Source organism: Mastomys coucha, unplaced genomic scaffold (genome assembly GCF_008632895.1).
Source record: "Mastomys coucha isolate ucsf_1 unplaced genomic scaffold, UCSF_Mcou_1 pScaffold9, whole genome shotgun sequence".
Classification (NCBI taxonomy): domain Eukaryota; kingdom Metazoa; phylum Chordata; class Mammalia; order Rodentia; family Muridae; genus Mastomys; species Mastomys coucha.
In genome coordinates, this window is record NW_022196915.1 from 73,664,136 (window position 1) to 73,677,198 (window position 13,063).

Consider the following 13,063-nt stretch of genomic DNA (forward strand, 5'->3'; position numbering starts at 1 on the left):
AAAATTCCTGGCTCCTTTGCTCCTCCTATGTGCTTGTTCAAGTCTTGGAACAAGCCACCAAGCACCGGGAACCACCCAGTTCCAACAGAGCACCAGTTACACTATTGCTATCCCTTATTATTCCAGCTCAGTAATTTTTTGTTAATGAGAGAAGTCATGATCATGATTTGGTTTCTATATTCAGATGAGTCATTAAGATCCCATTATAGTTTGCTCTTCTAATTTTAAGTCTCTGTGAACACTAAGTGGTTTTAGATAGGGTGCATTCAGACTGCTAGGATTTCTTTGGTCCTTTTTTCTTACCTCAAGCTTGCTTCTGACAACAGAATAAATGAAAATATGTATGAGCCTGTGAAATAACTTCTGTTAAAATGTTCAAGATTCAACATTTAAAAGGAATTCTATTTCAATACATGATAAAATTTCCAGATTATCTTGAGAATTGGGGCAGTTACTGTCAGCTATATTGAAAGAATTCCAACGTAGTAAATTACCTGACAAGTTGGGGTATTTTATGTGCTGTATTGAAATAGGAGTATTTGTTTTGCTTCAGTGGGTACTTAATTATTTGTTTCTTCTTGACAGTGTGCTAGAATTAATTCATAGCATTATGAAGCTGCTTTAAACATCCTCCAGAGAGCATGGACTGGCTTCTGTGAGCTGATACATTGTCTGAATGCTTTGCCCTCATTTTAAATATATTAAATCTGGGTCATGAATTACTTTTACAAAGAGAGAAATTATAGCTTTTCTGTCCTAAAGGAGGTTTCAGGGGTACAAGATGAAAGAAGCTAAACACAATTGTGTAAAGTGGAGCTTGCAGTCCGAACCCTATCTGTGCTATGTTTATGGAAAAAGTAGCTTCAGAAGAGCCCACCACACAGGTCAAGCCACATTCTTGCTCACCAGCAATTTAACTGTGCTTTCTACACAAGCTAAGTTCTGGCCAAAGTCCCTGCTACAGTATAACTATGATTTTCCCGATTTACAACTCATGTTGGAATACAATCCTCATTACAAATGACGAAGAAGGAAGGAATGTTGGCTAATGATACTATATCTAATTTCTGTGGGCTGAGTCCAGACTGTGTTAATGAGGAATTGGACAGTATAGCATGATCTTTTTTGTTTGTTTGTTTGTTTGTTTTTGTTTGTTTGCTTTTGGAAGAAACTGAGAACAGATGGCGACATGTAGCAGGTAATTATGTCTTTGCTTCCTTGAGTGGATTCATCTGCATTAAGTGACTAATCTATCATGTGATTAAAGGATTAATAGTAAGTGGTTATTTTGAGACTGCGTCTGCTGCAAATACTAGTTTTACTGGGTCTCTCTAGGGGTTTGTCTTGTGGTACTCCACATCCTGTTCCACCTTGGGATCTGGCCACCAAGAAGGCCACCCAAGGTGCAACTGGTTTCTTGACCAGGACTGTGGGCCATGACTAGGTCTTTTTATAATTTATGAAGACTATAGCACCGTGTTATCAATAGTAGAAGATGGATAAAGAGCATTCTTCATGGAAAAACAGATGTCATAGAATGAATCAGCCCCAAAATTTTATAAATTGGTGAGATCCTTTAAGATTATAGTTATGCATTATATTCACTCAGCACTTGCAAACTCTTTAGTAATTAAAACAGCCAAGAATGTTAAATGGTAATGTTCATTATTTAATGTCAGAATTTTATTTATTTTTAACATGAGATGAAACTAAGTATATTAGAATGTCCTTTAGGGATGTATGAGAATATGTTTTCCCAAATAAAGAAAATTTTAGGGATAGTGAAAATATGCTTCTACTAAAAATGTAAGTTTTTATCCTACAAACAACATTTTTCAATCAAAATGAAGCTGATGTTCCAGATTTTATAACTAGGAATTAAAATGGACTAAGCAGAGTTCTTTTATAAAACTGTGTTAGCCATTTTGAAAAGGTAATTGTGATCTTGATAATTTATTTTTCATGCATTTTTATGGAGCATCTCAATGTGATTAAAACAACGATGGTTCTGTAGAGGCACATTTTTCAAGAAAACATCTGTATGAACAAATCATTCTGTGATCTTTCTAAATTGGGCATTCAGGAGACACTTAGGGAGCAAGAGAAAGAATACTATTGTATTTACCTAGGCTGTGAGTGACTTTTCTGTTGCAGTCTCAGAAGAAACAGCCAAGTGATGGGTCAAGAATAATAGGAAAACATTACAAACTGAAACCCAAACAAGGCCTTCTCTTTGTGTTCCTTAGCATTACTAGCATTCTACACAGGTTAGATGGCTACGTTAGCCATACCAACAATTTTCAAGGAGCCAAACCAATGATTATCCATTTATGCTTCATTTTTCTATTGTGTTCATTTTTATGAGTGGCATTTGGAGCAAATACTGACAGTATCAACAGCCCCTTCTGTAGTTGAAGGAAGTGAGTTTATTTGTGCTTGAAGATGTCTGCCTTATTTTTTAGATAGAGTTTCTCACTGAGACCTAGAGGTCACTGATGAGGTCTGGCTAGCTGTCCAGTGAGCTCCAGGGATCCCCTGCTTCTGCCTCTTTAGTTCCTGGATTACTAGTGCACACTACTACTGACCTGACTGGATTTTGTGGGTGCTGGCCATAAAAACCTTACCGTATAGTGCTAAGAGGTAAAATTTTATAATCCTTACTGTAATCTTTTCTAAGTCCTTACTGTAAGGAAATCCTAAAACAAACACATCGCTGAACAAAGTAGTGTTAAATGCTCAAACATAGTGGTAAGGTTTTTTTGTTTTGTTTTGTTTTTTGAAGAGTCACCCTGGCATTTTGAAGGGGATTGCATTGTGTCTGGAGATTACTTTGGTTGGATGGCCATTTTTCACAATATTAATTCTTCTGATCCTGAATAAGGGAGGCTTTTCCTTTCTCTAGTATCTTCCTTGATTTTCTTTTTTTCCTTCCAAGGTCTTAAAGTTTTGATTTAGAAGTCATTCTTTTCCTTTCTTAGGTTTATTCAAGAAGTTGGAAGCAAAAATACTTGTCTTATTATTGCTTGTATAGATTTGACTGTCAACCCAGATCCTAACATAAGAGTGTACAGAAATACATGTGTTGTTCTGGAGGAGTGTGAATGAAGTAAAACCAGTTTAATGATGTACATACACTACATTTTGTAAACCAATCAATTCCTTTGCCTTGATATATTATTTACAGAGCTCTGTACAGAAAACTTCTACGATTTTACCTACAAAATAGCAAATGGTTGCTTATTATAAATAATTCATTAGCAACTGTGGGAAAACCCTGCTAATTAAGGTAGAAGCTACCTTTGTACAGACAGCCTTCTGAGCCTGGCGAAATACGGAGGACTCCTTTCCTCCGTGGCAGGGCTTCCCCTTCTCTGACCTTGTCTAGGGAGTTCACCCACCCCTCCCCCACCCCTCTACCTGCACAATGTCAGTAGCCTTGGTTAAGATTGCAGGTTCAACTTCCTTTCTCCCGGTAAAAGCCTGTCCAGCTGACACCTGAGATTCCTAGAATGATTCCCGATGCTAATGAGGCATTTTGATACCACAAGCCTTCAGGCAATGATCTTTGCCTAGCCTGGATATTTTGACCCATGTCTCCCAAATTATATAAGGCTTGAATCACTCCAAGTAAAGTTGATCTGCCTCCTCACAGCTGGTCCCTGTGTCATCATTTACTGCTCATAGTCACAGGCTTTCTGAACCGCTTCCCACAATCGGCTCTGCTCCCTTTGCCCTTGTGGACTGATATAGGCCAATGATCGCCGGGGCCCAGGGAGGGCCACAAGTAGCACATACCATTACATTGTGCAACTTATTTTCTTGTTAACAAGTCAATATGTTGATAATAAGATAGTAAAAATGATTGCTAATAAGCAAACCAGTTTATTATGAGAGCAATTCTTGGGTAAAAGAAACTGAAAATCAGTTGTAGGCACACTATAGTAGCATCTTAAATTTCCAAAACTTCTTAATACTTAGCAATGACATTTTTTTCTGTATTATAATGTGTTAGACAATGAATACTAATGATCTTACCAAGTGAGATCCTCATCTCCTTGCTTTCCTCTGTCTTGCTACTGAGTCAATACAGTAGCAGGAAACACACAGGAAAAGGATAATTATATCTTGTCTGGTCAATCTTCCAAATGCAAATCAGATTTTGTCACACTAGTTTATAGTCACTTGGGGGTTTTCTTGTCTCCAAGGTTAACACCCACAGCTCCGCCCCTCATGCTTACAGTCTTCAGTGGGGCAGCATTCCAGTAAGAACTACAGTGTGTGGCCTGGTAATTAGGGTACCAAAGATTTCATTTCATTTCTTGTGTTTCCATGGTGGTTCCAAGAGTGAATTTCTTTTTTCTGCTTTTCTAGTTTTGTGTCTGGTAGTCTGTCTCTGTGGATCACTGGAATGAAACCAATCTATGTATATTCAAATCCATTAGATTTAGCATGTTGCTCCTGGAGTGAGTGTATCAATTTTGCTCCAGTAATAGAATCCGTTTCTGTTATTTTGTTTCCTTCTTGACATTTGACAAGACCAGGTGGGTGCAAAATGCTACCTGATCCTACTTTTAAAAGCAAATTTCCGGCTGGAGAGATGGCTCCGCGGTTAAGAGCGCGAGTGCTCTTCTGAAGGTCGTGAGTTCAAATCCCAGCAACGATATGGTGGCTCACAATCATCCGTAATGAGATCTGATGCCCTCTTCTGGAGTGTCTGAAGACAGCTACAGTGTACTTACATATAATAAATAAATAAATCTTTAAAAAAAAAAGGCAAATTTCCTGGGTCAGGGAGATGAACTAATTTTTAAGGGCAATAACTGTTCTTCCAGAGGACGTTGGGTCTTCTAGCATCCATGTGGTGGCCTTCAACTCCAGTTTCAGGGACCCCAAAGCCCTTTTCTGGCTTTTGGAAGCACCAGACAGGCACATTCTGCATAGAAACACATTTCAGCAAACCATCTATAGACAACTGAAAACAAATAAGTAAAAACCAATGTCTTGACTCCTAAGGCACTTGAATATATTTTTCTGTGTTTCTTGATGACTGAGTTCTCTTCTATCAACTATCTTTGATTTCTTCTGGGTTAAACAGGTTTAGGCTAACTAAGGCTTGCCTTCTGGTTCTTTTTCTCTTAATATTGTCTCTCAACATGTAGACTTTCCTAACTATTATTGTCTAGCTTATTTCATCCAACCTGATGAATTTCACTTTGGGTCTTTTAGGAGACAGCATGCTATCATTTCTTCCCTCTAAGTGTTGTAATACTTTAAAGCTGGGTCTTTAAGCTAGCTGAAGTTCATTCTGATCGCTCCCCCAACCCCCAGGCATGTGTCTAACCAATTATCTGAGCCCTGCTTGTTGAAATGTTCATATTTTTTTGGGCTGATGCATGCTGATATTTCTCTCATACATCTATGTAACCAATACACACGGGCTGATTTCTTGGCCTCCTCTCTCTGCTACAGCATCTCACTGTCTTCAGTAATATGGTGGATAATGAAACTGGCTGTTTTGAAGTCATTCCCCCTTTTGCTCCCTAATAAAAGTTTTGAGGCCAGCTTGTCAAGATTCCAAACAAGGCCAGCTGATTGGAGTTGTATTCAAATGGCACTGAATTACATTTTTTTTTTGTTTCATGTATAAGAAATTAAGTCTGATTACACTTCATTTCCTATGCACCCTATGAAGAAAAAGCTGCACCTTGTATTCTAAGAGTTGTACCTTAGAATCAGCTTCCTGAAAACCATTGCTTATGGAGCATTATGGGGAGCTGCTCTTCTGAGGCCTATGACACATATACAGCAGAGGACTGCTTGGCCAGACCTCAGTGGGAGAAGATGAGTCTAATCCTTGAGAGACTTGAGATCCCAGGGAAGTGGGATATCTGGTGGTGGAGGTGGGAGTATGCTCTCAGAGGCAAGGGGTAGGAGAAATGGGATGAGGAACAGGGGGGACATGGAGGGGGGCAGCAGCTGGAATGTAAATAAATAAAATAATTTAAAAAATAAAAAAAACGAATAAGGCTGGAGACTGCGTCTTCAGGCACAGGCTTGGGAAGATGACTGCTGTCGTTCTGCAGGCTTTGGTGGGTTTGTTTGTTGCTCACAGAACCCTGGCAGCAATGGCCCCCAACCTTAGGAGGGCTTAGCTCCTTGTGGCCGAGAAGAGATAGCATAGACTGAGGGGCTGAAAGACGGGTATGAACTTGTGGTCAATGATGGGAAGATGGGCGCGCAATCTGTGTATTACCTTACACACTTACCTACTTTGAAGGCCTACAACTGCAGCGACTACCTGACTAAACCTGCCAGCTGGCCATGGACTACAGACCTGGATGCTAGGATGGAGAAAGGGAAGAGGAATCTTTCGTGTTAATGCACTTATTCTCCCTCAAAAAAATAGTGCTGAAGAGAAAGTCTAAATGGGAGGTCTCATTTACCCTCAGAGCTACCCTCAGAGCTCAAGGAATAAGGAGGAGGAGGGGAGGGAGAGGAGGAAGGATTTTAAGAGATAGAGCTGGTGCAGAAAGCAAAGCCCTCTGAATCAATTAAGCAAGGTGCATCTGAGTTCATTGAGTTCGAAGCAGCAAACGCAGGGCCTGCATGGGTCGGCATCAGGTCTTCTGTGTATGTATTGTAGCTATTACCTCAGTATCTTTATGGGACTCTGGCTGGGAGAACAAGTGTGTCTCGTCACTGGTTTGTGGCTTTTTTCCCCTCTTGTTGTGTTGCCGAGTCCAACTTCGATATAATAGTTTTTGCTTCATCTCTTATTTTATTTTGTTAAGTTTGGTTGTTGTGTTTTGGGAACCTGTTCTTTTCTAAGAAGAATTCCTAGTCACCTTTCCATCTCTGCAAGCTCACTTGCACCTTGCTTGCTTGATTCGAGGGCCTTGTCTTCCCGGTGTCCTCCACCTCTTCTGCCTCTTAAAATCTTTCTTCCTCCTCTCCTGAGGGATTCCCCTAGGTCAAGGTGAGAGTCATCACCTCCTAGTATTGGTATCAAATTAGAAGCCAGCACTAAATTAATCCACTTATTAGGGGAGAGCCCTCAGTGACGGAACTTAGCAATTGAGGCTTGAACCATTAATATCTGCTCCTGATCTAGAACTTCATATTCAAACTCTAACAGCTCATAGGATGTATAGACTTGGGAAGAAAACAAAAAAATCATCGCTAGCCTTAATCATTCAGAGACTCGGAAAAAGAAAAAAATTCATCACTAGTCTGAATCATTCAGAGAGAGGTCACACTGAAATTCTACTATGTCTTCTCCAAGCCTCCTGCCCTACTCCGTAGCATTGCAACTCTCCTTACACAGGAACAGGAACAGAGTTAAAAGCAATGGCGAATAACTTTAAGACAGTAAGGAATAGGCATAAAATCCCACATAGCACGTTGCATTCAGATATAATTTTAAAGATTGTCTAATTCACTCATTTAATGAATGGGTAAAATGGTGAGTCGGATAAAGAAGCTTGCCTGAAGTATTTAAATTTGTAATGGAAGAGGCAGGATTATCAGAATACCAGACTCAGTATTCAGTAGTTCAAAAATAAAAAATATTCACAGAACAAAAAATAAGTAATAATTATATTTTTATTGAAAGTTGATGATTCCAAATTTTACTTCTACTTTTTTTTAATCATTATTTCAAATGTCTTCATGTTTTCAAACTTTGAACTTGTCAGAGCATAAATCAATGTCATAATTGCTCTATCTGCTTATCTATCAATTATCTATCCATCATTTGTATTTAGCTATCATTATCTATCTATCTATCTATCTATCTATCTATCTATCTACCTATCTATCTACCTAGATCTGTCTATCATCTCTTTATCATCTATTGATCAAGCTTTATCTATTATTTACCTATCTATGATGTGTCTATTTATCTACCATCTACTAGATGTCTAATAGACTATTTTATTCTGCTGTTTATTTATTTATCCGGCAAGAATAGTTCAAAAGCAGCTAGCATTTGTGATTTGTGTATATAGAACATTGCCTTTTCTAAGTTTTAATCTGTTGAAAGAGTTCAAAAATATTTTATTAAATATAATAATATGTTTTATAAGGATTTTAATAGATATTTTACACTATTTTATGTTTTTACTTAAAAATACTTTTTAGTGCCAATTTTAGTTATTTAGACATAATTAACAATATATAGAAAATTCCCTTTTTATTTGTATTTCCAAGTGGTAATCTAGTTCATTTCACTGTGATTCAAAATTATGTTATATTAGAGGATATCATGAAAACACTTATAATTAAAACATTTAATATAGAAAATTTAAGTAAAAAAAGTAATTTTAAGGACATGCTAAATAGAAAAAAGGGAAAATATTCCTCTTTTTCAGAGTATACTTAGACAAAGAGCTTGATATATCATTTCTTTACATTCATCTCATGCATTTTAATTGCTCTTATCTCATCGATGACCTTATGTTCTGTACTTAACTCCACAGTTGTGGCCCCTTCTCTATTCTCTAGTAGTCCCTCTTCTCAATTCACATGACATTTTAAAAATTTTAGATTCTAATGGAGGTTTCTTAGGCCTTATTTTTTGATTGTCTATGGCTGTTTTGGGAAGCATTGTCAAGCCAATTTGATATATAACTTATATATGCATAAGCTTAAATATTATATATAATTGTTTCTATTTTGGGTAAATAAAATAATATGATTCCTTTAGGGTTTACCAAGCATTCTTAGTGATAATTCATTCCCCCTCCCTCCCTCTCTCTTTTTCTGTATTTACTTCCCTCACTTCTCTCCAATTCGAGCCACCCTCCTCCTACTTTCTCCAATTTCCCCATCTAATGTCTCCTGTGTTCTATTTTTACCCTCTGTAGTACCCTTCTCCACTGTCCCTTTTTACTTTCATGGTTTCTGTGGCTATTCTGGACTATATAATTTCATCTGAATATTAGAAGCTAGAACCCACAGAGGAGAGACAAGTTGTGATATTTGTCTCTTTGGATCTCTATATTGTTTTCTAGTTTTATCCATTTACTGGTAAATTTCTTGCTTTCATGTATTTACAACTGAATAGTATTCCATAGTGAATATGTAGCCCACTTTCAGTATCCATTAATAACCTGAAGGGCATACATAAATAAATGTGCATAATCTGTGGAGTAGGATGTGGATGTCTTTGGCCAATATGTGACATAGCTGGGCCACATAGATGACTTATTTTTAGCTTTCTGATAGTTCTTCAAGCATATTTCTAAAATTCTAAGAAGGCTATACCAGTTTGCATTGCCACCAAAAGGGAAGAAGGTTCTCCTTTTTCTATATCCTGTTTTGTTGTTATTTTATTTATTTACATTTCAAATGTTGTCCCCCTTCCAGGTCTCCCCTCTGCAAACTGCCCATACCATTACATCCTCCTCCCTTTGTCTCTAAGAGGGTGCTCCCCACCCACTCACCCATCCCATCTTACTGCTCTAGTATCCCCCTACTCTGGGGCATCAAGCCTCCACAGGACCAAGGGCCTCCCTTCCCACTGATGCCCGATAAACCAATCATCTGTGACATATGTCATTTTCTCATTCATGTATAATCTTTGGTTGGTGATTTAGTCCCTGAGAGCTCTGGGGGAGGGGTCTGGTTAGTTGATATTGTTCTTCCTATGCTGTTGCAGTTCTCTTCAGCTCCTTCAGTGCTTTCCCTAACTCTTCCAATGGGGTCCCCAGGCTCAGTCCAATGGTTGGTTGTGAGTATCAACATCTGTCTTAGTCAGGTGTTGGCAAAGCCTCTTAGAAAAGAGCTATATTACCCTCCTCTCAACAAGCACTTATTGGCATCAGCAATAGTGTCAGGGATTGGAGTCTGCACATGGGATGGATCTCTAGATGGGTCCATCTTTGGAGGGCCTTTCCTTTAGTCTCTGCTCCATCTTTTGTCCCTACATTTCCTTTAGACAGGATCAAATCTGGGTTAAAATTTTTGACATGGGTGGGTGGTATCATCCCTCAACCAGGTGCCACACCTATCCAGTGGATATGGTCTCTACAGGTTCTCTCTCCCCTTTGTTGGGTATTTTGGCTAATGTCATCCCCATTGGGTCCTGGGAATCTCTTCCTTCCAAGGCATCTGGGACTTTCTAGTGGCTACTCCCTGATCCCCACCTCCTGCTGCTACATATTTCTACTCATTTTCCTGACCCTCTGGACTTGTCTCCTGTCTCTTCCCATACCTGTTCCTGCCCTCTCCCTTTTTCCTCCACCATCTCTTTCCCTCCAAGGTTCCTCCCTCCCTCTACTTCCTGTAATTATTTTGTTCCCCCTTCTAAGTAGAATTGAATCATTTATACTCTGTTCTTCTTTGTTGCTAAGCTTCCTATGGTCTGTGAGTTGTATTGTGGGTATTCTGAGTTGTGGGGCTAATATCCACTTATCAGTGAATATGTGTGTGTCCTTTTGTGTCTGGGTTATCTCACTCAGGATGATATTTTTTAATTCTATCCATTTACCTGAAAATTTCATAAAGTCATTTTTTTTAATAGCTGAGTAGTACTCCAGTTTGTAAACGTACCACATTTTCTGTATCCATTCTTCCATCATTGAGGGACATCTGGGTTGTTTCCCTTTTCCTATATCCTTCTCAACTTTATTTATTTATTTTTTTTTGTCAACTGTATTGTTGATCTTAGCCATTCTGGCTGGGGCGAGCGAGATGACCAGTGAATAGGGTACATGCATAACACAACACCTGTAGCAAAGGCTCAGGGAATATCTTGGAAGAAGAGGCAGAAGCAATGTAAAAGCCAGAAGATGGGGAAGAGTACTGTGAGACTGTGTCTCTTAGAAATGACAGGGAAGCTATACCCACAATACCTCAATAACATTGCTGTCTAAACAAGATCTGAGCAATGACAATAGCATTAGACATTCTAACATGGAAGGGGGAAATCTCACAGGATTGCATCTCAAGACAAAGCAACACAGCCAAGGAATGATTACTAAGAAGGAGAATTAGTCCCTCTCAGGATGAGCCCCCTCATTGAAACCAAGAAACCATATACACACAAGCAACAAAAATGAATGAAACAGTTTTTACTTATATATTTAGGCATTTATATATTTATGTAGCACAAATAGTCAAAATAAAAAGTGTTTTTTATTAGATATTTTCTTTATTTACATTTCAAATGATATCTCTTTTCCAAGTTTCTTCTCTGGAAAAACAAAAAACAAAAAACAAACAAACAAAAAAACCCCCAAAAAACCACTGTTCCCTTCCCGCTCCCCCTGCTCACCAACCCACCCTCTCCCACTTCCTGGCCCTGGCATTCCTCTACACTGGGGCATAGAACCTCACAGGAACAAGGGCCTATCCTCGCATTGATGACCGACTAGGCCATCCTCTGCTATACATATGCTGCTGGAGCCATGAGTCCCACCATGTGTACTCTTTGGTTGGTGGTTTAGTCCCTGGGAGCTCTGAGGGTACTAGTTAGCTCATATTGTTGTTTGTGCCAAGGTGCTGCAAACTCTTCAGCATCTTGGGTCCTTTCTCTAGCTCCTTCACTGGGGACCCTGTGCTCAGTTTAATGGATGGCTGTGAGCCTCTGCTTCTGCATTAGTTGGGCACTGTCAGAGCCTCTCAGGAGATAACAATATCAGGCTTCTGTCAGCCAGCACTTGTTGGCATCCACAATAGTGTCTGGATTTGGTGATTGAATATGGGAAGGATTCCCAGGTGGAGCAGTCTCTGGATTGTCCTTCCTTCAGTCTCTGCTCCATTCTTTGTCTCTGCAACTCCTTCCGTGGGTATTTTATTCCCCTTCTAAGAAGGAATGAACTATCCACACTTCAGTTTTCTTTATTTTTGAGTTTCTTGTGGTTTGTGGATTGCATTTTGGATATTCTGAGCTTCTGGGCTATTATCCACTTATCAGTGAGTGCATACCATGTGTGTTCTTTTGTGATTGGGTTACTTCACTCAGGATGATATTCTCCTGATGCATCTATTTGCCTAAGAACTTCATAAATTCATTGTTTTTAATAGCTCAGTAGTACTCCATTGTGTAAATGTACCACATTTTCTGTATCCATTCCTCTGTTGAGGGACATCTGGGTTGTTTCCAGTTTCTGGTTATTATAAATAAGGCTGCTATGAACATAGTGGAGCATGTGTTCTTATTGCATGTTGGAGCATCTTCTGGGTATATGCCCAGGAGTGGTATAGCTGGGTCCTCTGTTAGTATTATGTCCAATTTCCTGAGGAACAGCCAAACTGATTTCCAGAGTGGTTGTATCAGCTTGCAATCCCATCAGCAATGGAGGAGTGTTCCTCTTCCTCCACAACCAGCAATTCAAGGCCCATACCTAAACACAGTAAAAGCAAACCAGTAGCCAACATCAAACTAAATGGAGAGAAACTTGAAGCAATTCCACTAAATCAGGGACTAGACAAGGCTGCCCACTCTCTTCCTACCTATTCAATATTGCACTTGAAGTCAATAGCCAGAGCAATTAGACAACAAAAGGAGATCAAAGGGATACAAATTGCAAAAGCAGAAGTCAAATTATCACTATTTGCTGATGATATGATAGTATACTTAAGTGACCCCAAAAATTCCACCAGAGCACTCCTAAACCTGATAAACAACTTCAGCATAGTAACTGGATAGAACAGTAACTCAAGCAAATCAGTGGCCTTCCTCAATACAAAGGATAAACAGGCTGAGAAAGAAATTAGGGAAACAACATCCTTCACAATAGTCACAAATAATATAAAATACTTTGGTGTGATTCTAAGCAAGTAAAAATCTGTATGACAAGAACTTCAAGTCTCTGAAGAAGGAAATCAAAGAAAATCTCAGAAGATGGAAAGATCTCCCATGCTCATGGATTGGCAGGATTAATATAGTAAAAATGGCCATCTTGCTGAAAGCAATCTACAGATTCAATGCAATCCCCATCAAAATTCCAACTCAATTCTTAACAGCCTTGGAAAGAGCAATATGAAAATTCACCTGGAATAACAAAAAACCTAGGGTAGCAAAAACTATTCTCAACAGTAAATGAACCTCTGGTGGAAT